This window comes from Phyllobates terribilis, unplaced genomic scaffold (genome assembly GCF_046119375.1).
Source record: "Phyllobates terribilis strain yellow unplaced genomic scaffold, ASM4611937v1 Scaffold_243__1_contigs__length_2969482, whole genome shotgun sequence".
NCBI classification, from domain to species: Eukaryota; Metazoa; Chordata; class Amphibia; order Anura; family Dendrobatidae; genus Phyllobates; species Phyllobates terribilis.
The window spans coordinates 629,900-655,591 of NW_027363003.1; positions in this window are offsets into that span (position 1 = coordinate 629,900).

The window sequence follows — 25,692 nt, forward strand, 5'->3', positions numbered from 1 at the left end:
TGTCCAGTAGACGTTTCTCAAATACCTGCTCCGGTTTTAACAGGCACTTTAATCGCTCTAATCGCTCAATAGCTTCAGACTCAGTTGCTGCTCCTTTCACAGCCATTTTTATCTGCTCCTGCATTTCCTCAGGACACTATTCACACACCGCTCTCCCCGGAAAAATTTTGTGGCCCCGCCGAGCCACAGCAAAACCGGATTTGAGTGCGACGACAACCTTCGCAACCCCGCCGAGTTGCAGCCAGATGCTTTAACCTTCGTGAGCCCCGCCGAGCCACAGCAAACCAGGTTGGAGTTCGACGACAATCTTCACAACCCCGCCGAGTTGCAGCCAGATGCTTTTAAGCTTCGTGAGCCCCGCCGAGCCACAGCAAACCAGGTTGGAGTGCGACGACAATCTTCACAACCCCGCCGAGTTGCAGCCAGATGCTTTTAAGCTTCGTGAGCCCCGCCGAGCCACAGCAAGATGCTTGTAACCACACTCGTCGTCCTGTGCCGTTGCCCCTAGCAACCGGGCTGCAGTTGCCTCAAGCAACCAGACTGCAGTTGCCCCTAGCAACCAGACTGCAGTTGCCCCTACGAACCCGGTTGGCGTTGCCGCTAGCAACCGGGCTGCAGTTGCCCGCATTCTCCACCATATGTAAGGCAGCACTAGTCATCATAATGGGGGATACTCGCTGCACCGGGTCAATTAATGCACACCAGCAATGTCTTTCCGGTATTTCACAATGCTGCAGTTTATTGCACTTCATAAACCACAGTTCACACATATAATGTCCATGAGCCCAAGTGGCAGACCGGCCCACTTGGCCCTGGTTACAGCCTTCAGCAAGGTAATACTTTAGTAATGTCCATACAAGTGTCCATATAACAACGTGTATTACCTTTGCCGGGTTTAGTTGCTGCTGCAGTCCTTTTAATCCGCCACCACTGTGGCTTTGCGGCTTCCCAGGTGGGGGTCTCTAGCCGTCGTTCCTCGAAGGCTACTGGTATGTCTTCACTCACATCCAGCCTGCGCCTTTCAGGACTCTTCTGCAAGCCTCTGCCTTCCAAGGCCACTGGCATCTACACAGGATCCAGCCTCGACCTTTCAGGCTGCCAGGCTTCTCTGTATCACGGTGTCCCACACACACGGGGAACAGGCCTCACGCCCAACACACCGAATACACCTGTCTCCCATCAAGCAGGGTTTATATATCCATCCCGTGCGCACACACACACACACACACTGACAGGACCTTGCTGATGTCCCAGTCATGTGATCAGACAGACATTCTGTGCGCGCAGGACCTGTGCTATGTCACAGTCATGTGACCAGTCACCTGAGGGGGAAGGTACATGGTCAGGTAAAACACATCCTGGACCATTACTGTAATGCCAGCAAGTCGCTGCATTACAATATATATATACACATACACAGTGGGGGAAATAAGTATTCGATCCCTTGCTGTTTTTGTAAGTTTGCCCACTGACAAAGACATGAACAGTCTATAATTTTAAGGGTAGGTTAATTTTAACATTGAGAGATAGAATATCCCCCCCCCCAAAAAATCAAGAAAATCACATTGTATAAATTAGATAATTTTTTTTTGCATTTTGCAGTGAGAAATAAGTATTTCATTTCCTACAAACCATTATGAGTTCTGGCTGCTACTGACCAGTTAGACGCTCCTAATCAACTCGTTACCTGCATTAAAGACAGCTGTCTTACATAGTCACCTGTATAAAAGACTCTTGTCCACAGACTCCATTAATTAGTCAAACTCTAACCTCTACAACATGGGCAAGACCAAAGAGCTTTCTAAGAATGTCAGAGACAAGATCATAGATCTGCACAAAGCTGGAATGGGCTACAAAACCATAAGTAAGACGCTGGGTGAGAAGGAGACAACTGTTGGTGCAATTGTAAGAAAATGAAAGAAACACAAAATGACTGTCAATCGACATCGATCTGGGGCACCATGCAAAATCTCACCTGGTGGGTTATCCTCGATCATGAGGAAGGTGAGAGATCAGCCTAAAACTACACGGGGGGAACTTGTTAATGATCTCCAGGCAGCTGGGACCACAGTCACCAAGGAAAACATTGGTAACACATTACGCCTTAAAGGTTTAAAATCCTGCAGTGCCCGCAAGGTCCCCCTGCTCAAGAAGGCATATGTGCAGGCCCATCTGAAGTTTGCCAATGAACACCTGGATGATTCTGTGAGTTATTGGGAGAAGGTGCTGTGGTCAGATGAGACAAAAATTGAGCTCTTTGGCATTAACTCAACTCGCCGTGTTTGGAGGAAGAAGAAGGAAGTACAACAATAAGAACATCGTTCAAACCATGAAGCATGGTGGGGTAAACATACTTTGGGGGTGCTTTTCTGCAAAGGGGACATGACGACTGCACGGTATTGAAGGGAAGATGGCTGGCGTCATGTAGCGCGAGATTTTGGCCAACAACCTCCTTCCCTCAGTAAGAGCATTGAAGATGGGTCGTGGCTAGGTCTTCCAGCAAGGCAATGACCCAAAACATACAGCCAAAGCAAAAAAGGAGTGGATCAAAAAGAAGCACAGTAAGGTCATGGAGTGGCCTAGCCAGTCTCCAGACCTTAATCCCACAGAAAACTTATGGAGGGAGTTAAAGCTTTGATTTGCCAAGCAACAACCTCAAAATCTTAATGATTTAGAGATGATCTTTTCAAGAGGAGTGGACCAAAATTCCTCCCGACATGTGCGCAAACCTCATCATCAACTACAAAAACTGTCTGACTACTGTGCTTGCCAACATGTGTTTTACCACCAAGTATTAAGTGTGGTTTTCCAGAGGGAATGAAATACTTATTTCTCACTGCAAAATGCAAAAAAAATTATCTAATTTATACAATGTGATTTTCTTGATTTTTTTTTGGATATTCTATCTCTCAATGTTAAAGTTAACCTACCCTTAAAATTATAGACTGTTCCTGTCTTTGTCAGTGGGCAAACTAACAAAGACAGCAAGGGATCAAATAATTATTTCCCCCACCGTGTATATAATTTTATATATATTGTAAGGCAGCACTAGTCATCATAATGGGGGATACTCGCTTCGCTGCGACAATCAATGCACGCGTGCAATGTCTTTCTGTTTTCACAACGCTGCAGTTTATTACTTCATAAACCACAGTTCACCGGGTCCAAGTCAGTGGCACGCCGACACACATATATATATATAATGTTCATGAGCCAAGTGACACACAGGCCCACTTGCTCCAGGTACAGCCTTCAGCAAGGTAATCATATAGCAATGTCCATATTAATGTCCATATAACACAGTGTATTACCTTTGCCGGGTTTAGCTGCTGCAGTCCATTAGGCTTGCCACCACTGTGGCTTTGCGGCTTCCCAGGTAGGGGTCTCCAGCCGTCGTTCCCTCAAAGGCCACTGACATCCACACAGGAGCCAGGCTCTGCCTTTCAGGACTCTTCCTCAATAATCCGCCACCACTGTGGCTTTGCGGCTTCCCAGGTGGGGGTCTCTAGCCGTCGTTCCCTCAAAGGCCACTGACATCCACACAGGATCCAGGCTCTGCCTTTCAGGCACCAGGCTTCACTCGGCCTCACACGGTCGGTGTCCCACACACGGGAACAGGCCTTACGCCTCTCTCACAGAACAAACCTGTCTCCCATCAAGCAGGGTTTATATATGCATCCCGTGCACACACACACACATACTGACAGGACCTTGCTGATGTCACAGTCATGTGATCAGAGAGCTGAGGGGGAAGGTACATGGTCAGGTAAAACACATCCTGGACCAATACCGTAATGCCAGCACGTCGCTGCTTTACATACCCCCCCCCCTCTGTTCAAACTTGTGGGGTTGAACACAATATACACAATCACTATAACCCCCAGCTCTGTTCAAACTTGTGGGGTTGAACACATAATATACACAATGACATTATAACCCCCAGTTCACATAGAGACCATGTACTTTACAATTGTGCTACTCAGCCCCTGGAACATTAGTCAACGACATTAGCCCATTCCTTAGGGGCCCTACCATTTGTCACTGTCACTGACTTCGTCAGGTCACCTTTCCGGGTCGTAACCTTGTCAGAGCTCCCCCGCTCCCAGCGGTCAGTTGTAACCTTGTCAGGTCTCCCCCGCTCCCAGAGGTCAGTCATAATCTTGTCAGACCTCCCCTGCTCCCAGCAGTCAGTCGTAACCTTGTCAGGTCTCCCCCACTCCCAGCGGTCAGTCATACAGCGGTGTGACTCACATGCCCTGGTATCTAAGGTCCGGTTCGACTCCGTAATGTCCCGTCCTCTATTGGGTCGTTTGTATGGGCTGCTCAAACCTGAGTTACTGGAGGTTTCACTACCTCTAAACCCACGCCACTACTCTCAGGACATCTTGAAAGGTCCCTAACTCCAGCTATAGCTGTTCTGTTATTTAGGGGGCCCTTTCTCTGTCTGTTCCCATAATTTCTAGACGGCTGCCATCTTCTGCTACTCAGATGATGCTGTCTATCCACTTGCAGTCTAGCGAGATTCAACTGTTCTACCTCTCGCAGGTAGGTCACTCGGTACTCCAACAGCATGCGCATATATCCCAGGCTTTCTTCTGTTCCTACAGCGGAGAATGATACCATGCCGTCTTCGTCTGGTATCCAGTCCTGACGATCACGTGGACTGCTTACTTTCCCCACACCAGACTTTTTGACCATCATCTGCATGGCTCGACCATTTCTCCCAACGAGCTTCCTCACCAGAACATGAGGCACCCGGATGACCTCTTCACGCATACTGTGAGCTTTCCTCAACAACTCCAGTTGTCTAACGGCTTGTTCCGTCTTCAACCGGAGAAACCGCTTAGTGCGAATACATCGCCAGTGCATGTCACTTAGGATAGCCACCCTCTTCACTGTGACTTCGGTCGTGGACAGGACCACCAGCTGTTTAGCTTCTGAGGTCAAGTACACCTTACAGGCTCCCACGGCCTTCTTAAACTCCTCATGCACGGACTCACTGGTGCATTCTTCCCTCAAATCCTCGGGTACATCTACGAGGCACTTGTACCGAGACGTTTCGGTCTCACCAGTGGTTCCCAGACGATCAACCAGCTCAGGTTTCAGGGACCACTGCTTTCCAGCATCTTCACCCTGTATGCTTCCCCTGAGCTGACTCACAGCTACAACTTCACAACTTTTCGTCTTGACCACCTCCACTTCACCTTTATCTTCCAACACCCTACTCTTAGCTCTCCTCAGGACCACCTTCTCATGGTCTAAGGGAGTAAGTGCAACTTGTTTGCCTTTTCCCTTCTCCAAGGAGACCTCGTTCACCGCGTGACACTTTGCTAGGCGACCTTTGAGCTCTAAAACTTCTCCTTCCAGCTCAGTTACTCGCCTCTCAGCAGTCCATCTCTGAAGCTCTTCCTGCTTCAACTGCTCTTCCAGCAGCAGAGCTCTCTCAGACCTCTCCGTCTCTAATGAGCCCACTCGGCTCTCAATAGCCAGTCTCTCACGCTTCTCTTGCGTCCACTGGGCTTGTAGCAACTCCTTGAGCTGCTTGATCTCGGCTCCGACATCCACCGAATCCTCCGAGCCCACATCACTCGAGGAGGTATCTGCTTCATACCTCCCATCACCAGCGGTCAACTCCTGGCCCTGGTCTGTGGCTTTTCCGATGGACTCCTCCATCTTCTCTCGCTCAGCTTCCATCTTGCTGACTGTTTCCTTACGGTACGTCTCCGCCTTCTGGAGAGTATCACAGGACATCTGTAGCTCCTTCACCTGAGCTTCCAGATCTAGGGTCTTTCCCCGGAGATCATCATTCTCCTCACGGATGTCTTGCAGAGTGGTCTCAACCACTTGGCGCACTTGCTCTGCACCCGCCTTATCCTCCTCTAGTTTTTCCTTCACCTTTAGGAGATCCTCATAATCTCTCTTACTCTGTTGCAGCTCCCTACTGCGTTGACCACACTCCTTCTTGGAGTCACACAGCTCCTGGTTGAGCTGTTTGCGCAATCGTTCTAGGATTTGTTCGTGTCCAGAAACACCATCCTGCCGCGCCTCCTTCTCAAGCTTCAACTGCAAAACCTCTTCCTTGATTTTGCGGCGGTCCTCCTTAATTGCGTAGAACATTTCCTTCCACTGGTTAATTTCCTCGTTGCTTCCCTTCAGGTCTTGCTGTAAATTCCTCACAACCTGGTATAATTTCTGCCTTTCAGACTCCAGGTTCGGCTGGTCTGAGGACACGATCTCCAGGTTTCCACATTGTTGCTGCACGTCACTCTGACACTGCTGGCCGATAGGCTCCAGCTCTTGGTCACGACTGGCCGCCTCCTCTTTCAGGACTGTCAGATCCTTCTGACTCGGTACCGTACCGGAGGTTGCTACTGGCAACGTCACCTCCTCTTCTACCTCTAATGGAGGATCCACACTTGAAGCAAAGGCACACAGTACTACATTCTCTTTATTTTCATTTTCAGCCAAGTCTACAGGAGCAACCTTTTTGTGGCCCTTGCACCGTCGACGAGATGGGGACTTTCTCACCTCGTCTAACCCCTCCTGACTGAACTCTCTCTCTACTTTCATAGTCTCACAGTCAGCTACAGGGTCTGTGTCACTCTCAATGGTGTTGTGGACTAACAGGTCACCTCCCTCTTTGACGTCACCCCCTTCTACTGGAGCTACCCCATTATCAACGGTCACATTGTCATTTTTAGGAGGTACCAACCCACCACCAGTAATTTTTTTTGATTTTCTATCCTCCACGCTGTTTTGAACAACCGCCCCTTTTTTAACAACCACACCGGCAGGGGAAGTTTTACCAGAAAAATCAACAATAGTCTTAGGACTCAGTTCACAACAGCTCTTACCACCTCCCCGGGCACTCTGGGACAACAAGGGCGCCCCCGGAGAGTTCAAGGAATGGTCCGCTGCCGCCCGTCTATATGGTGCCCATGGCTCCAGCGGTCCCAGCACCATGTCCAGTAGACGTTTCTCAAATTCCTGCTCCGGTTTTAACAGGCACTTTAATCGCTCTAATCGCTCAATAGCTTCAGACTCAGTTGCTGCTCCTTTCGCAGTCATATGGCCTATGGGGTGGCAACGTCTCTGCTTCCTTCTTACCGAAGACGTCCGCATAGGGCCAGTAAGGAGCCGGGAGACCTGGTAAATTAGCTGGAGTAGGCGGAGGGCGAACTGGGCGGACCGGAACCAGGCAGGTCCTATGGCAGTCTGGACCCCATCGGAGTACTTCACCGGATCGCCAGTTCAATACGGGTTCGTGTGTCTGGAGCCAAGGTAGACCTAGCAACAGGGAGTGAGAAAGTCCGGACAACACATGGAATGAGATTTCCTCAGAGTGCAGCATTCCCACCTGCAGGGTTATGGGTTCAGTGACGAGCAGGATGGTCTCCGAGAGAAGTCTTCCATCCACGGAGGCGACTGATAATGGTTCAGCTAGGGACTTGGTGGGAATACGGTATCTCTCTACCAGAGACTGGGAGATGAGGTTTCTAGCAGCTCTAGAATCCAGGTGGGCAAGTTCAAAGTGACGGTTTTCTCCCCAAGCAATAGAGACCGGTAAAGTCAGAGACGGAGAGGGCTTACTTTTGTCTAGGATGACCTCTCCGAGTGGTCCTAGACACTGGCGTTTCCCGGCTTCTCCGGGCAGGAACGGATGAAGTGCTCCATACTGCCACAATAGAAACAGCTTCCCTCGGCTCGGCGAGATTCTTGGCGAGATTTGACCATCTTGGTCTGGTCGATCTGCATAGGTTCAGGCGAGGGCGCCCGCGGAGTGACTGATTGAGAGACAGGTCTCAGGGAAGTAGGAGCAGAGCAAGAAAAGTCTTTCTCCCAGGTAGTCTCTTTGGCACGTTCTTGGAACCGGATGCCAATCCGGGTAGCTAGTGACACCAGGTCATCCAGAGTGGTAGGAATGTCCCGACCAGCTAACTCGTCCTTAATCCGACCGGAAAGACCCTCCCAGAAGACGGACACCAGAGCCTCATTTTCCCAGGCAAGCTCAGAAGCGAGGGTGCGGAACCGTATGGCATATTGGCCCACGGTGAGACTCCCTTGGCGGAGACGTAGCAGTGAGGAGGCAGAAGAGGTTTTCCGTCCTGGTTCATCGAAGACTTTCCGGAAAGCAGCGAGGAAAGACGGCAGGTCGGACACCAGGGGATCCCCTCTCTCCCACAGGGGATTTAGCCATGCCAGTGCCTCCCAAGTAAGATGGGACATGATGAAGGCCACCTTGGCCCGGTCGGAGATGAACTGGTATGCCAATAGCTCAAAGTGCAGTGTGCACTGGTTTATGAAACCCCGAGCTAAAGTACGTTCGCCGGCAAAGCGTGGAGGTGCCAGAAGCCGAGGTCCATAGTCGGGTACCATGAAGGGACTGGATTGCGGTACCGCAGGAATGGGCATGGCTGGACCAGAGGTAGACATAGACAAGTCACACAATGCGCCTAGACGAGAGTTAACGGACCGTAGATAGGACAGTACCACCTCCTGCTGAGTTTTCTGACGTAAGAGTTCCTGGTGCAGATCGGAGATCTGGGGGCCACCGGGTTCCATGGCCCGAGCAAACTGTAACGGGTCTGGGAGGTGGAACCTCTGTGCAACTATACAAGGGGGCAGTCCTTGTAAGGAAGCGGGTGGCTCCCAGGGAAGACGGGCAGGTAGTCACGGCAAGTGACAGGGACAGTCTCTGGGTAGAGGGGCAGGTAGTCACGGCAAGTGACAGGGACAGTCTCTGGGTAGAGGGGCAGGTAGTCACGGCAAGTGACAGGGACAGTCTCTGGGTAAAAGGACGGGTACTCACGGCTAGTGACAGGGACAGTCTCTGGGTAGAAGGACAGCAGGCAGGTGGCTGGTGAGCGCTCCCAGGTGAGCAGGCGAGAGTCTCTGGACGGGAAGGTGGTCACGGCAAGTGACGGCAGAGCCTCCAGGTAGGCTAGCAGACAGGTAGCAGGTGAGCGCTCCCAGGTGAGCAGGCAAGAGTCTCTGGACAGGCAGGTGGTCACGGCAAGTGACGGTGGAGCCTCCAGGTAGGCTAGCAGGCAGGTAGCAGATGAGCGCTCCCAGGTGAGCGGGCAGGCTGGTCCATAGACAGACTGACAGGTGTCGGAAAGCAGACCGTCGGACCGCAGGCTTGCAAGCAGGTAAACGGATATCAGGCAGGTATCAAGCAGGAATCTGGCAGGTAACTGGCAGGTAACAGGCAGGAATCCGGCAGGTGACTGGCAGGTAACAAGCAGGAATCTGGCAAGTGACTGGCTGGTAACTGGTAACGGGACCTGAGGGCTGAAGCAGAGTGAAGGCTTTGCAACAACATTGCTCGGGCACCTCCATTTTGGAGGAGGTGCCTTAAATATGGGAGGTCCTCCGGCAATTGGCCGGGGACTCCTTAGGACGGTGCGCGCGGTCCCTTTAAGAGAGGGGGAGCGCGCGCGCGCGCCCTAAGCACACTGCCGGGGAAGGAGCGCGTGCCGGAAGCAGCGGGGAGAGAAGCGCTGGAGGACGCCGCGCCAGGAGCGGGGAGGTGAGAGGGACGGCGTCTCTGCCTAGTACGGGGCAGAGACGCCGATGCTACAATAGGCACACACACGACAGTTCACTTCAGTACCTTTACTGGTGGTGTTTTCAGGCACGATCCGGGGTACTGTAGGGTGAAGGGTGCATTTCAGGACTCTCCCCAGTGAGCGGGTGTGGAGCCTCCTGTTTCTTGCCTTTTCCTAGTAAGTTTATGACCTGCCTGAAGCTAGGCCTAACTTGGTCTCTGTCTTGCACCTGCTGACCTGGTGGTAGGGCCTTCTGTTGGAGTTCACACTCCCTGGTTTCTTGGGCCTCAGTGACTCCTGACCCTGGTTTTACGGTCAGCTTTTGGTATTCCTGGGACATGTAGTTCGCCAGGGATCCCAGTTGTTTCTGCTTGTCCTAGAGATCCTTGCAGACATGGACCCGGTGTCTGGTAAATGCTTGTGGGGTGAGCTGGTTAAGCTCCTCTGCCCCCTATGTAGCTCGCTTACTCCACTTGCCTTCGGCCTGCTCAGGGCCCTCACTAGGCTTCAAACTGGCAGTGGGCCTCGCTACTCTTCACCGCTCTTATGGCGTCGGCACGCCTTGGGCTCACTACCTGAGCTCAATGAGTCTGGACTGTGCTCCACTGCAGGATGGCTACTGCAGGAGCTCCTCTAAACAGGCTTCCTTCTACAGACTGGATCCTCACAGACTGGAACTAGCTCTGTCCCAGAGGAAACTGTTCTCCAGACTGACTGCCTAGCTCCACCTTGCCTTTTTATATCCCTAACGGGCTCCCTCTGGTGGTCTGAGGTGGAAGGTGGAGGTGTGTGTATGCTATGAGGGCCTCTTGTGGAGGAATCTGTTCATGCACCCCTCTAGGATCTGTGGCACCAATGCACAGCAGGTCGCCACATTTGTATTCAGCCCCCTGTAGTTTACTACCCCTAAATAAAATCCTGAGTGACCAATGAAGTCACATAATGAGTAAACTGAGTCCACCTGCTTACAATTTATTGTCAGTATAACTACAGCTGTTCTGTGAAGATCTCAGAGGTTTATTTGAGAACATTAGGAATCAAACAGCATCATGAAAACTAAGGAATACACCGGGCAGGTCAGAGATAAAGCTATGGAGAAGAGTAAAGCAGGGTTAGGTTATAAAAAAAAATAGCCCAAGCTCTGAACAACTCACGGAGCACAGTTCAATCGATAATAAAAAAAACGTAAGTAGTATGGTACAACTGCAAACCTACCAAGACATGGCCGTCCACCTAAACTGACAGTCCTTGTATGGAGAGCACTAATTAGAGAAGCAGCCAAGAGGCCCATGGTCACTCTGGAGGAGCTGCAAATCCACAGCTCAGGTGGGAGAATCTGTCCACAGGACAACTACTAGTCCAGAAATCTGGTCTTTATGGAAGAGTGGCAAAAATAAAGCATTTTTTGAAAGCAAGCCATAAAAATTCTGTATGGAGGAATATGTGGTGCCCATTATTCTGTATGAAGGACTATATGGGGTCCATTATTCTGTATGGAGGACTATGTGGGGCCCATTCTGTATGGAGGACTATATGGGGTCCATTATTCTGTATGGAGGACTATGTGGGGCCCATTATACTGTATGCCAGTTGACCCGCGATTTTGTCCAAGTTTTTCATTTTTGCCCTCTGAGTTTGAGTTTGGCATCCCTGGTTTAAGTCAAAGGATATCAGAAGAGCAATAAGGGTTCACACTGTTTAAAAAAAAAATTTTGTGCTCAGGAGGAAAATAGTCCATTAATATCTTAACTAAACCTCCGGCACTAATAAGTGAAAAAACAACTGTATATCATTTCAAGAATTTTTTTTTTAATTCCAAAGAGTGACTGTAACAAGATAATAACCACCGGAACGTTTTGTTTCGGCTAATTGCCTTTATTAAGGTTATCTGTGGCAATGAAAAATATGAATACTACATTTAATATGGTCACACAAATAATAGAGCCATACATATTACATACATATATATTTTTCCAAACATACATAAAGCTCATATGCAAGGTTGCCAAGTAGTGGGTCACTTATTTTAAGCATAGGCGGTCATATTGAAGCGCAAATTGTGCCTATAATATAAAAATAATCAGTAAGAAATCATCCAATGCCATATAATCAAAAAAAGGGAAACTGGCAAAGAATTCCAAAGGTATTCATTTCAGAACAAAGCAGGAGGTAGAATACTTGGAGAAATAGTGAAATATATGAAAAGTCATAAATATGCCCCAAAGGTAAAAAGAAACTGGAGTCCTCAGAGTGCGTATCAGAGAGTATCAAACTGAGTATATAGCTGTGCAACTTACTTATTTGAATCCAGGAGTATCACCAGGGTGCGTCCATGTGGCATAACTAACAGTCAGTGTGCCGGTGTATGCACATGGGAAATGTGTCCCATTTTATATGCGTCAGAACAGGAAGAGGTAAGTATGAATGGTGATGGCTGATAGATGTTACCTGGAGCAGTCATCAAAGCAAAAGATGGCTACTTTGAAGAACCTAGAATATGACATATTTTCAGTTGTTTCACACTTTTTTGTTAAGTATATAATTCCACATGTGTTAATTCATAGCTTTGATGCCTTCGCTGTGAATGTACAATTTTCATAGTCCTGAAAATACAGAAAAATCTTTAAATGAGAAAGTGTGTCCAAACTTTTGGTCTGTACTCTATATATCCATCTAAACTAACAGTCCTTCTGAGGACTAATCCAGCTGCATATAATCAGTGCTAGGCAGGCGTTAGGCAGGCAGGCAGTGTATGTGGCAGACTGCAGAGCATATAGCGCAAGAGGGTCCATTGAACGTCCTGTCTGCTGCTGCTGTAATAATTACAGATATTTGTAGACATTGCCCCAGATATCAGGGGCCAGGGCAATTTTTTTTTTTATCTTAATCCTGGTTATTTGCTTAAAAAGCAATCCAGAGTACACTATTTTTCTGCTCCATTTGCTTATAAGCACTGCAGAATACAGCCAGATCTGTTCCATATTTCAGCGATAAAAATCCAGAAATTTGAACTGAACATGGAAAATATCGGCCTCCTTTTCCATTCTGTTGCAGTGTTTCGGTCAAGATATTCACAGTAGGTGTCTGTGAAGAATAGTATTAGTAAATTACAGGCCTGCTATTTAAAACCGTGGTTTTCTGTCAGACATATCATCTATAACAGTGTTCCAAAATCAGCCATTTCTTCCATTTTTATTTCATTGCAGTATGTCGGTCAAGCTATTCACACTAGGTCTCTGTGTAGAATAATATTAGTAAATTACAGGCCTACTATTTAAAACTGTGGTTTTCTGTCAGACATATCATCTATAACAGTGTTCCAAAATCAGCCATTTCTTCCATTTTCATTTCATTGCAGTGTGTTGGTCAAGCTATTCACACTAGGTCTCTGTGTAGAATAATATTAGTAAATTACAGGCCTGCTATTTAAAACCGTGGTTCTTTATCAGACGTATCACATATAACTGCGTTTCTAAATCAGCCATTTCTCGTGAACGTGGAAAATATTGTCCTCCATTTAAAATGGGCAAGGTGCGTGGCAAGGGACGGGGAAGTGGACGTGATAGTGATGGTGCATGCACAGGCCGAGGACGTGGCCGTGGGAAGCTGAAATTGTGCCACAACAAACACCCACATCTTGTCGCTCCACCTTCCTGTCCCAATTTCTAAGGGACCTCAGTACACCACTATTGAACCCAGAGCAGTGTCAAAAGGTTGTTGGTTGAATAGCAGATAATGCTTCCAGTCACTTTGCCATCACCACCATCCAGTCTTCCACACAGTCAAGTCTCAGTAGCCGTGAGTCTGGAACGCATATTCCTCATGCTGATCCTCCTTCCTTCCTCCATGCCGAATGGATCCCACACTTGGACACTCAGAAGAGTTGTTCACTTTTCTATTTTCAGATTGGGGCCTATAACTTGGCCAGCTTCAAGCGAGTCAAGAGGAGAACGGGTGTAGTGATACCCAAATATTGGAGCAGCCACGTTCAAACACAGGCAATGGTGGGAAAGTGCAATTACTGTCGCAAGAGGTGGATGATGATGATGATGATGAAACACAATTGCCAGAAAGTCAGGAGGAGGACCAGGGTGCGGAAGTGGAAGACGAGGTGGTTGATGATATAGTAACTGACCCAATCTGGCAGGGGGACATACAGAGCGAGGACAGCAGCACACAGGGGGGAGGGAGGAGTAGCACCGCAACAGGCAGAAAGAAGCAGTGTGGTGGCCGCAGACACAAGGCGGGAGAGAACTCCTCGTAACGCCAGCATGACGGAAGTTGCCAGTACAACTGTTAGGTCTTCCTGAGTTTGGTTGTTTTTTAAAGACTCTGCAGATAACTCCAAAAAGGCCATTTGCACCACCTGCCAGGCTAGCATCAACAGGGGTAGCAAAACTAGCAGCCTGACCACCACCAACATGATCAGGCACATGACAGCAAAGCACACGACTAAGGCCGAACCCCAGGGTCCAGAAACAGTGTCTGCGGGTGACACCACTGCTTCTTCCGCTGTTGTGCGTGCACGCCAATCCCCTGTCCATGACGCATGCGATGATGCCTCCCGTCCTGCACGTGTAGGTACACACTCTCAACTAGTACCATCAGCAAGCATGTCCACTTCCTTCCCAGCGCAGCGTTCAGTTGTCCCTACCCCAGTCCATGGAATACAAGCACAAATACGCAGCGTACGCCCCATAGGCCATACAGCTAAATTCACACATTTCACGAATGCTTACTTTAGAAATGTTGCCTTTTAGGCTCATGGAGATGGAAGCTTTCCACAACCTGATGGTGGCGGCCGTCCCTTGGTACTCGGTCCCCAGCCGCCGCTATTTCTCCTGGTGTGCCGTCCCTGCATTACATGAGCATGTGTCCCACAACATTAGCCGTGCCCTCAGCAACTCAGTTACTGGGAAAGTTCCCCTAACCACGAAAACTTGGACAAGTGCTTGTGGGCAGGGATGGTACATCTCGCTGAGAGTACACTGGGTTAATATAGTGGAAGCCGGGACCCAGTTGGCCCTTTGGATGGAACACATCTTCCCGACGCCGAGGATTGCGGGCCCTGGGTCAATCAGGGTTGCCCCCACATTCTACAGCTCCTGCACCACCTCATCCTCCTCCTCTTCAGCCTCCATCTCCGAAATGACCATATCAGTCGGAAGCTGGAAGCACTGCAGTACTGCCTCGGCCAAGCAGCAACAGACTGTGCTGAAGCTGATATGCTTAGGTGACAAACCGCACAACGCTGAAGAGTTTTGGACAGCTCTAAAAGAGCAGGCAGATCTGTGGCTGACACCGCTGGCCCTACAGCCAGGCATGGTCGTGTGTGACAATGGTCGGAACCTGGTGGCAGCTCTGAGGCGAGGCGAGCTCACACACGTACCATGCTTGGCCTATGTGCTTAATCTCGTGGTTCAGCGGTTTCTCAAAACTTACCCAAATATGCCGGATCTGCTTTTTAAAATGCGTCGCCCATGTGCCAGTTTTAGAAAGTCAGCTACAGCTTCCGCCGCCCTTGCCGTACTTCAGCAGTGTTTGCAGCTTCCAGCTTACCTACTGATCTGTGATGTCCCCACATGTTGGAACTCTACATTGCAGATGTTGGGAAGTATTTGTGAACAGACGAGGGCAGTTGTTGACTACCAGCATCAACAAGGCCGTTGGTATTCAGTTCAGACTCCACACATAAGACCTCAGGAGTGGACATGGATGTCAGACATATGTACCATCCTCCAAAACTTTGAGGACTCCACCAAGATGGTGAGCGGCGATGACGCCATAATTAGCGTCACCATCCCGATTCTCTGTCTTCTGAAACGTTCTCTGCTCACAATTAAAGAGGATGCATTGCAGGCAGAGCACGATGAGATGGAGCAAGGAACCATACAGGGTGATTCCATACAGCCCAACCTCATCTCATCCCAACGTGGATTGGGTGACAATGAGGAAGAGGAGGAGGAGGAGGAAGAACAGGAGCTAGTTTCCTGCGCTATAGATGGTACTACCTGCACAACTGTCAAACCGTCTGTTCAGCTTGAATGGCCTGAGGACAGGGCAGAGGAGGAGGATGAGGAGGAGAGCATGGTCAGTCGTCCTCTTGGTGAGGACACGGAAGTCTTGCCTGTTAGCAATCTGGCACACATGGCTGAGTTTATGCTACGCTGCCTTTCCCGTGATCCTTGCGTTGTCCAAATTTTGAGTGACAGTCCTTACTGGTTGGTGACACTTCTAGACCCACGCTACAAGGAGAACTTTCTGTCTCTTATTCCCTTGCAGGACAGGCCTAATAAAATGGTGCAGTACGAGAAGGCTCTTGTTGCGGAATTATTAAAAAAATTCCCATCTGAAAACGCTGGCGGCAGAGGTCACAGTTCGTTGGACAACCAAGGAGTACAAGCGAGAGAGACACAAATTCAATCCAGCAGAGGCAGGGGAACACTGTCAAAGTTCTGGGACAGTTTTCCCAGACCCTCCCATCTCACAGGTCCTGAGGCGCGGGGTACTCTCCCAAAGAGGGAAAAGTTTCGGAAGATGGTGAGGGAGTACCTTGCCGACTGTGCCAATGTAGTCCTTGATTCCTCTGTGCCTTATAATTATTGGGTATCCAAGCTGGACACGTGGCATGAACTGGCTTGGAGGTCCTGGCCTGCCCTGCCGCTGTCAACTGAAAATGCTGACAGGCTGACTCTTATAAAAATGATCAAAGGCTGGTTTGGGCCAGACTTCTCAACACCACTGAATGATAGCAGCGTAACATAAACTCAAATACAGTATCTTTTTTTTTGGGAGGTCTAACTGTATTCCCATGCACCTCTGTCTTCACACCCAGACATGGGTAAACGCTTCCTGATTTTGTCTATTTGCTCTTGTCCTCCTCCTTCTCCTCATCCTTCACATTCTCCTCCATATCACTACCATGTCTACCATATCCAAATTTTTGGCAGACGTTGCATTCACTGCATAGGCAAACGGTATGGGAGACCTACTTCCTAATTATGGGAACATTGTTTTCAGGAGGCCCTCCGACCTCTACGTCTCTTGCAAGGGGCATTGGAGTGCCTCCAAATTTTTGGCAGCCGTTGCATTCACTGCATAGGCAAACAGTATGGGAGACCCACTTCCTAATAATGGGAACATTGTTTTCAGGAGGCCCTCCAACCTCTATGTCTCTTACAAAGGGACACTGGAGTTCATCCACATTTTTGGAAGGTGCGGCATTCACTGCATAGGCAAACAGTATGGGAGACCCACTTCTTTATCATGGGGACATTGTTTTCAGGAGGCCCTCCAACCTCTGCATCTCTTGCAAGGGGCATTGGAGTGCCTCGTAATTTTTGGCAGCTGTTGCATTCACTGCATAGGCAAATAGTATTGGACCCACTCCTTTTTAATGGGAACATGTCGTACTCATTACTGTAGCCCAGCTCCATATGTCTTTAAATTGTTAATAGGGTTTTTCCTAAATTTTGGCAGCCGTTGGACTCACTGCATACCCTATAACTGGATAGGAGACCCTCTCCTTTCTTATGGAACATGTCGTTACTGTGCCCAGCTCTATGTGTCTTTAAATTGTTAGTGCGGTTTTTCCTAAATTTTAGCAGCTGTTGGACTCACTGCATACCCTATAACTGTATAGCAGATCCTTATCCTTTCTAATGGGAACATGTCATTACTGTGGCCCAGCTCTATGTGTCTTTAAATTGTTGGTGGGGTTTTTCCCAAATTTTGGCAACCCTTGCAGTCACAGCATGGGCATTAGCACTATAGGAGACCCACTCCTTTATAATGGGAACATTTTTTTTACTGAGACCCTCCTGTATGTCTCTTCAAAGGGGTATTGGGTTGCGTCCAAATTTTTGGCTGCCCTTGCAGTCACTGCATATGCAATAACAGTATAGGAGACCCACGCTTTAATAATGGGAACAACAAAGCATAGCCGACTGCTGGCCCTTTAAGAATAGTAAGGCAGTAAAAATAGTGTTTGTGACTTTCACAATCCCTCCTTCATAAATGAAACAGGATGTGTCTGATGATGTTTCATACACCACATAGCCAGATAAGGTTGTAAAATGTTAAAATGCCATTTCCCGGTGAATGTATTTGTCATGGTTGAAAGCAATGCAAAAGTGCAAAAATGCATCAAAAATGCTGTGTGTGAACATAGCCCAAGGTGTGAAGGAGCATTTTTATTTACTGAGACCCTCCTGTATGTCTCTTCAAAGGGGTATTGGGTTGCGTCCAAATTTTTGGCTGCCCTTGCAGTCACTGCATATGCAATAACAGTATAGGAGACCCACGCTTTAATAATGGGAACAACAAAGCATAGCCGACTGCTGGCCCTTTAAGAATAGTAAGGCAGTAAAAATAGTGTTTGTGACTTTCACAATCCCTCCTTCATAAATGAAACAGGATGTGTCTGATGATGTTTCATACACCACATAGCCAGATAAGGTTGTAAAATGTTAAAATGCCATTTCCCGGTGAATGTATTTGTCATGGTTGAAAGCAATGCAAAAGTGCAAAAATGCATCAAAAATGCTGTGTGTGAACATAGCCCAAGGTGTGAAGGAGCATTTTTATTTTTGGTTATTTATTTTGCCTTATATACAAGTCATTACGCTGGAAAGGATGTTCCTTAACATATTTCCCAGGAAAATCCATTTTGGTTTCGTTTTTGTATGTTTTATTGTGAGTCCGTAAAAGTAGCGTAATACCTCTGACAACATTGTTGACATCATTGACCTGGGAGTCAGAGATGCTTCCAGGAGTCTTCCCCATGCTGTTCCCATGTCGTTTGAGTACTGTTCCCATCGATTTGGGCAATTTTTAGGCCCTCTGCAGACCGACGGGGGGGGGGGGGAGAGGGGCCGGAAAAATGCTCGAGTTTCCCATAGACTTACATTGGGCTCGTTACTTGGACCGAGCACCCGAGTATTCCAATTTGCTCGACTCGAGCAACGAGCACCCGAGCATTTTAGTGCTCGCTCGTCACTAGTTTTTAGCTAAACCATTTTTATTTCCATTCGACTTTTTGATCGTGTTTTGTTCCACTCTTTGTTTGGCGGTAAGATGAAAAAGAATAGTTTTTTTTTTACAGTGTTCACTGAAGGCGTTAACTAGTGTGACCGTTTTATAGGCCGTGGATGTGATGATAACAAATATGTGGACCTTTTTGGTTTATTTTAGTTTTCATATGAATATACCCATTTATTGATATAACATTATTTTCATTTTTTTCTGTTTATTTTTTGATTAGTTTTTTTTTTTAAATATTTTTTCACATTCTTTTTTTTACTTTTTCATTTAGTCCCTCTATGGGACTAGCTTTTATTAGTATAATCGCTGTTATAAAGCATTGCAATGCACCAGCATTGCAATGAATTATACCTGGCAGTGTTACATTGATAGAAGCCTCTGAGACCATGCTCCTAGCTCGGTCTAAGCAGGCCACCGTCACTGGGATACCTGGAGGCGCAGATTGTCATGACAACAGGATCACTGACTAAGGGCGTAAGCCAGAAACGCGTCGAGATTGCATCTCCGCTATCATGGACTTTTATATATTTTAATATTTTGCACCAATAAAGTGAGAATTATTTTTTATTGGAGACTTTTCCCACTTTCTCCTTATGTACACTGGCCGAGAGTCACGGCATTGTGGGTCTGAGCCCAGAAGATATGAGCAGCAGGATGGATTAAATGCATGGTCAGGCATATATTGTTTTTTTCTAAAGAATTGTCAAATCAGTCAGTAAGGATTTAGGGCCCTTTTACATGGCGATATTTTGCATCAGTATTTGTTAACAGACGCCAGAAGTGGATCCAGAACACAGAAGAGGTGAGAGTGATTCAGTTATTATTTTTCTCTGTGTTTGTTCCTCTCTGGTTTTTAGCTTACAAATACTAATGTAAATTACTGCCCAAAATACTCACTGTGTGAATGAGGAGAGGAAGCTGCTTGTAATACTGTAATATAAGTCCTTATTCTGAGGATGAGCGCTCACTTGCAGGTGCTGTGCTGTAATGCTTATCTTCTCTGCTCCATCATACTCCCCAGAGCAGGGGCAACCCCTGGGGCTAAACTGCGGCCGGCAGATGTCAGACGTATCACTCAGTGATATGTGATGGAGCCCGACTCCCAAACAAAATGAATCAGACAGAAGTATACAAAATAAATACATGAAGCATTGCAATTAGGTGTCAAACGTTCTCAACTTTATTTAAATTTACATGACACCGAACCATCACCTATCAGGATAAAGAAGATTCTGTGTAGCCTCTGTTCCTATAGACCATCTTGCTTGCAGCCTCCTCCATCCATTGAAGACAACGGAAATTACAGGAATAGATGAGTAATCTGCTTATACTGCTCTAATACAATTCTTTTATCCAATGATGAGAGCATGCGTCCAGGAGTTGTGCTGTAATGTTTGTCTCCTCTTTACCATCATCATCAGAGCAGGGGCGACCCCTGGGGAAAAATGTGCTTACTGGGTTCTGTGCAGCTGGCAGACGTCCAGCCGTATGTGATAGACCCCGACCCCCAAACAAAGTTAATCAGACAGAAGCACACAAAATAAATACACAAAGCATTGTAATTAGGTGTCAAATGGTCAAAATTTTATTTAAATTTACATGACACCAAAAATAGCACAACCCCCGACTCACGAAGAGTCACCCCCCAGCACTCAGGAGAGGAAAACCCCCTGTGGAGGAAACCTCTAAGGAACCATGGCTGGAGGGCTGCCCATCCCTTGGGCTTAGAGAGTTAGTGCCAATATATAACAGATGTAACTGCAGAATTTTACAATTTGTACATTTTACCAGATTTATAGAGAACAACATGAATACAGACTATAAATGTGATAAACCGGATGTGGGAGAGATCTGGCTGCGATATCTGTCACCACATTGATTCATGGAGCGAATTTGATTGCTCTGATTGGCCAGGTGGATGTATAATTTCTCCCTTACACATCCAGGTCCGCCTCTCAAAAAATTGGACATTTGTTTACAGTTCGTTATGCCTAATCCCTAATAGGATAAATAATCCCTCCAAATTTATCACCCATTAAAGTCATAGATCAGTCCATGAACTCCCAAAGGAGAGCTGCTCTATATAGAGGGTAACAGAAGGGGATCCTGGTCTAGGGACCCCCCTTTGTTACCTTCCCATGCCCTAGGGGTGTCTAAAGCAGACAACCCCTTTCCCTGCTAGAACCTCCAAATTACACCAAGGTCGGCACATTACGTGGGATGGTCAAGCTCAAGGTCCTCAGGCGCATCAGTAATGGCACTGATCGTGGTAGCGCGGCATTCTTTTATGGAATCTTCTTTATGACACTTGTTTATGACCTCATAACAGTTGTCATGGTGACTACAGTGTCTATTACTGATGCAGGGCACAAGTATTAACCCTTTCATCATTGGTAATTTGCTTTTGTTACAGAGGCAGATAACTGCACTTGTTACCAAGCAGGGGCCTTATCATTATGGCTTCCCTTAGGCACCATAAGAAATACAGATTACAAATTAAATGTGCAAGTTTGTCATGAGTGTTTTGCACTTTCTAGATCCAGAGTCAGGGTTTATAACTAGCACTTTACAAAGAAAAAAAAAAGAGGAAATTACTTGTAAAATAATATTATTGGAAATTGCATTTCAAGCGTTTTCCTAATGTGCATTCTACATAGTTACATAGGTTGAAAAAAGTAGGGGGGGACATTAACTGCTTGGGGCCCAAGTGCAAGAAATGTGTCCGAGCCCCCATCTTTTTATGGCGACAAAGCTACAGATATATATTGTAAGGCAGCACTAGTCATCATAATGTCAGGTCTCCCCCGCTCCCAGCGGTCAGTCATACAGCGGTGTGACTCACATGCCCTGGTATCTAAGGTCCGGTTCAACTCCGTAATGTCCCGTCCTCTATTGGGTCGTTTGTATGGGCTGCTCAAACCTGAGTTACTGGAGGTCTCACTACCTCTAAACCCACGTCCACTACTCTCAGGACATCTTGAAAGGTCCCTAACTCCAGCTATAGCTGTTCTGTTATTTAGGGGGCCCTTTCTCTGTCTGGTCTCATAATTTCTAGATGGCTGCCATCTTCTGCTACTCAGATGATGCTGTCTATCCACTCGCAGTCTAGCGAGATTCAACTGTTCTACCTCTTGCAGGTAGGTCACTCGGTACTCCAACAGCATGTGCATATATCCCAGGCTTTCTTCTGTTCCTACAGCGGAGAATGATATCATGCCGTCTTCGTCTGGTATCCAGTCCTGACGATCACGTGGACTGCTTACTTTCCCCACACCAGACTTTTTGACCATCATCTGCATGGCTCGACCATTTCTCCCAACGAGCTTCCTCACCAGAACATGAGGCACCCGGATGACCTCTTCACGCATACTGTGAGCTTTCCTCATCAACTCCAGTTGTCTAACGGCTTGTTCCGTCTTCAACCGGAGAAATCGCTTCGTGCGAATACATCGCCAGTGCATGTCACTTAGGATAGCCACCCTCTTCACTGTGACTTCAGTCGTGGACAGGACCACCAGCTGTTTAGCTTCTGAGGTCAAGTACACCTTACAGGCTCCCACGGCCTTCTTAAACTCCTCATGCACGGACTCACTGGTGCATTCTTCCCTCAAATCCTCGGGTACATCTATGAGGCACTTGTACCAAGACGTTTCGGTCTCACCAGTGGTTTCCATACGATCAACCAGCTCAGGGTTCAGGGACAACTGACTTTCAGCTTGTTCCCCCTTTATGCTTCCCCTGAGCTGACTCACAGCTACAAATTCACGAATTTTCGTCTTGACCACTTCTATCTCATATTTATCTGTGGTTAACACTCTCTTAGCTCTCCTCAGGTCCACCCTCTCTTGGTATAAGGGAGTGAGTGCAACGTGTTCGCCCTTTTCCTTCTCCAAGAAGGCCTCGTTCACTGACTGATACTTTGTCAGGCGACTTTTGAGCCCGGAAACTTCTTCCTCTAGCTCCACAACTCGCCTCTCAGCGGCCCGTCTCTGAAGCTCCTCTTGCTTCCAATGGGTTTGTAGCGACTCGTGGAGCTCCTTGATCTCGGCTCCTACATCCACCGAATCATCCGAGCTCACATCACTCGAGGAAGTATCTGCTTTATACCTCCCATCTCCAGTGATCAACTCCTGGCCCTGGTCTGTGGCTTCTCCAATAGACTCCATCACCTTTTTCCGCTCAGCTTCCATCTTGCTGACTGTTTCCTTAAGGCACGTCACCGCCCTCTGGAGAGTATCACAGAACATCTGTAGCTCCTTCACCTGAGCTTCCAGACCTAGGGTCTTCCTGTGGAGATCACCATTTTCATCACGGGTGTCCTGCAAGGTGGTCTCAACCACTTGGCGCACGTGCTCTGCACCCGCCTTATCCTCCTCTAGTTTTACTTTAACCTTGAGAAGATCCTCATAATCTCTCCTACGTTGTTGCAGTTCCTTACCGAACTTTTCATCGTACTCCTTCTTGGAGTCACACAGTTCCTGGTGGAACTGTTCGCGCAGTCGTTCTAGGTTTTGTTCACGCCCAGCAACTTCATGCTGCAGCGCGTCTTTGAGGGCAGACAGCTCTAACTGTACCAGGGAGAAGCGATCTTTCACCTCGCATAACTCATCATCACACACCGCTTTGTCAATCTCTAATTGAAAAACCTCCTCCTTGATTTTGCGGCGGTCCTCCTTAATTCCGTAGAACATTTCTTTCCACTGGTTAATTTCCACGTGGCTTTGCTCCACTTCTCGCTGCCAGTTCCTCATAAGCTGCTGTATTTTCTGCTGTTCAGACTCCAGGATCAACTGATCTGAGGACACGTTCCCCAGGTTTTCACATAATTGCTGCACGTCACTCTGACCCTGCTGGCCGATAGGCTCCAGCTCTTGGTCATGACTGGCCGCCTCCTCTTTCAGGGCTGTCAGATCCTTCTGACTCGGTACCGTACCGGAGGTTGCTACTGGCAACGTCATCTCCTCTTCTACCTCTAATGGAGGATCCACACTTGAAGCAAAGGCACACAGTACTACATTCTCTTTATTTTCATTTTCAGCCAAGTCTACAGGAGCAACCTTTTTGTGGCCCTTGCGCCGTCTACGAGATGGGGACTTTCTCGCCTCGTCTAGCCCCTCCTGACTGACCTCTCCTTCTACTTTCGTAGTGTCACCGTCAGCTACGGGGTCTGTGTCACTCCCCATGGTGTTGTGGACTAACAGGTCACCTCCCACTTTGACGTCACCCCCTTCTACTGGAGCTACCCCGTTATCAACGGTCACATTGTCATTTTTAGGAGGTACCAACACACCACCAGTAATTTTTTTGGATTTTCTATCCTCCACGCTGTTTTGAACAACCGCCCCTTTTTAGGCTCCGCCCCCTTTTTAACAACCACATCGGCAGGGGAATTTTTACAAGAAAAATCAACAATAGTCTTAGGACTCAGTTCACAACAGCTCTTACCACCTCCCCGGGCACTCTGAGACAACAATGGCATCCCCGGAGAGTTCATAGAATGGTCCACTGCCGCCATTCCATATGGTGCCCACAGCTCCTGTGGTTCCTGCACCATGTCCAGTTTCATGTCCAGTAGACGTTTCTCAAATACCTGCTCCGGTTTTAACAGGCACTTTAATCGCTCTAATCGCTCAATAGCTTCAGACTCAGTTGCTGCTCCTTTCACAGCCATTTTTATCTGCTCCTGCATTTCCTCAGGACACTATTCACACACCGCTCTCCCCGGAAAAATTTTGTGGCCCCGCCGAGCCACAGCAAAACCGGATTTGAGTGCGACGACAACCTTCGCAACCCCGCCGAGTTGCAGCCAGATGCTTTAACCTTCGTGAGCCCCGCCGAGCCACAGCAAACCAGGTTGGAGTTCGACGACAATCTTCACAACCCCGCCGAGTTGCAGCCAGATGCTTTTAAGCTTCGTGAGCCCCGCCGAGCCACAGCAAACCAGGTTGGAGTGCGACGACAATCTTCACAACCCCGCCGAGTTGCAGCCAGATGCTTTTAAGCTTCGTGAGCCCCGCCGAGCCACAGCAAGATGCTTGTAACCACACTCGTCGTCCTGTGCCGTTGCCCCTAGCAACCGGGCTGCAGTTGCCTCAAGCAACCAGACTGCAGTTGCCCCTAGCAACCAGACTGCAGTTGCCCCTACGAACCCGGTTGGCGTTGCCGCTAGCAACCGGGCTGCAGTTGCCCGCATTCTCCACCATATGTAAGGCAGCACTAGTCATCATAATGGGGGATACTCGCTGCACCGGGTCAATTAATGCACACCAGCAATGTCTTTCCGGTATTTCACAATGCTGCAGTTTATTGCACTTCATAAACCACAGTTCACACATATAATGTCCACGAGCCCAAGTGGCAGACCGGCCCACTTGGCCCTGGTTACAGCCTTCAGCAAGGTAATACTTTAGTAATGTCCATACAAGTGTCCATATAACAACGTGTATTACCTTTGCCGGGTTTAGTTGCTGCTGCAGTCCTTTTAATCCGCCACCACTGTGGCTTTGCGGCTTCCCAGGTGGGGGTCTCTAGCCGTCGTTCCTCGAAGGCTACTGGTATGTCTTCACTCACATCCAGCCTGCGCCTTTCAGGACTCTTCTGCAAGCCTCTGCCTTCCAAGGCCACTGGCATCTACACAGGATCCAGCCTCGACCTTTCAGGCTGCCAGGCTTCTCTGTATCACGGTGTCCCACACACACGGGGAACAGGCCTCACGCCCAACACACCGAATACACCTGTCTCCCATCAAGCAGGGTTTATATATCCATCCCGTGCGCACACACACACACACACACACTGACAGGACCTTGCTGATGTCCCAGTCATGTGATCAGACAGACATTCTGTGCGCGCAGGACCTGTGCTATGTCACAGTCATGTGACCAGTCACCTGAGGGGGAAGGTACATGGTCAGGTAAAACACATCCTGGACCATTACTGTAATGCCAGCAAGTCGCTGCATTACAATATATATATACACATACACAGTGGGGGAAATAAGTATTCGATCCCTTGCTGTTTTTGTAAGTTTGCCCACTGACAAAGACATGAACAGTCTATAATTTTAAGGGTAGGTTAATTTTAACATTGAGAGATAGAATAT